The 1,802-nt window shown below is 42.7% G+C and overlaps 1 pseudogene; it reads right to left on the reverse strand.

Annotated features, from left to right (window-relative positions):
- Positions 1-727: 727 nt before the first annotated feature.
- Positions 728-1,078, reverse strand: LOC112609241 (annotated as a pseudogene).
- Between the last annotated feature and the right edge of the window lie 724 nt (positions 1,079-1,802).

The following is a 1,802-nucleotide window of genomic DNA, read 5'->3' on the forward strand; positions in this document are numbered from 1 at the left end:
CACTGTCTCAAAAAAAAAAAAAAAAAAGGCCAATGGGTTTCCTATATATCAGCAATGAACAAGTGGAATTTGAAATTAAAAGCAAGCACAGGCCGGGCGCCATGGCTGACACCTGCAATCGCAGCACTTTGGGAGGCTGAGGTGGGCGGATAACAAGGTCAGGAGATCGAGACCATCCTGGCAACATGGTGAAACCCTGTCTCTACTAGAATACAAAAAATTAGCTGGGCATGGTGGCATGCACCTGTAGTCCCAGCTACTTGAGAGGCTAAGGCAGGAGAACTGCTTGAACTCAGGAGGTGGAGGTTGCAGTGAACCAAGATCGAACCACTGCACTCCAGCCTGGCAACAGAGCAAGACTCCGTCTCAGAAAAAAAAAAGAAGGAAAGAAAACACAATTTCATTTACATTAGGCACCCTCCAAAATGATTTTTTTCTCTCATATGGAGTTTCAGTCTTGTTGCCCAAGCTGGAGTGCACTGGCACGATCTCAGCTCACTGCAACCTCTGTCTCCTGAGCTCAAGTGATTCTCCTGCCTCAGCCTGCCAAGTAGCTGGGATTACAGGCATGCACCACCACACCCAGCTAATTTTGTATTTTTAGTAGAGACAGGGTTTCACCGCCCTGGCCTCCCAAAGTGCTGGGATTACAGGTGTGAGCCACCAAGCCCGGCCTGAAATGTTTTTTTACAAGAGCACAAATCCACTTTTATTCATTGACTTTTCATTAGTTTAAATCCTTGAGGGGTACAGCATGAGGGTACAGCATCACTTGGATTCTGTGTCCAATAGCCTTAGCAGGAAGATTGCTTCGGAATTTGGCATGAACCATGCCACTGTTTCTGTGGGCCCGAGTTACCTTTCCCCAGATTACTCTTGTTTGGTTTGGTTTGCCGCCAGGAGTCACTTTGTTGTTCTTTGCTTTGTATACATAAGCACATCTCTTGCCCAAATAGAATTCTATTTCATCTCGGGCATAAACACCTTCAATTTTAAGAAAAGCTGTATGCTCTCTTTGGTTCCGGAGACTCTGCTTATAGCCAGCAAAAATGGCCTTGGACCACAGCCTTCCAGACATATTTTCTTTTAGAAGTTTTGTTCCCAGCAGGATCCAAGATGGCGGGAAAAAACAAAATGAAATATTTTGATATAAATCTTTTTTTTTTTAAATTTTGAGACAGAGTCTTGCTCTGCTGCCCAGGCTGGAGTTCAGTGGTACAATCTTGGCTCACTACAATCTCCGCCTCCTGGGATCAAGTGATTCTTCTGCCTCAGTCACCTGAGTAGCTGGGATGACAAGCACCTGCCACCACACCTGGCTAATTTTTTTTTTTTTTTTTTTTTTTTTTGTATTTTTAGTAGAGACAGGGTTTCACCATGTTTGTCAGGCTGGTCTCCAACACCTAACCTCAAGCAATCCACCTGCCTTGGCCTACCAAAGTGCTGGGATTACAGGCATACACCATCGCACCTGGCCTATATTTTGATGTAAATCTAACAAAATGCGTTTAAGATCTAGGAGGAAAACTAAAAACTCTGATTTTAAAAAATCAAAGAAGAACCAAATAAATGGAGATATTCAATGATTGTAGGTAGGCAAACTCAATAAGACATCAGTTCTTCACAGCTTGATCTATAGATTTCAATATAATCCCAATCAAAATTCCAGCAAATGATTGTGTGGATATCAACAAACTAATTCTATAGTCAACACAACACTGAAGGAGAAGGCAAAGTTAGAAGACTGACAAAGTCAGAGGACTGATATTACCTGACTTCAAGACTTACTATAAAGCTACAGT

This window comes from Theropithecus gelada, chromosome 16 (assembly GCF_003255815.1).
Source record: "Theropithecus gelada isolate Dixy chromosome 16, Tgel_1.0, whole genome shotgun sequence".
Lineage (NCBI taxonomy): Eukaryota > Metazoa > Chordata > Mammalia > Primates > Cercopithecidae > Theropithecus > Theropithecus gelada.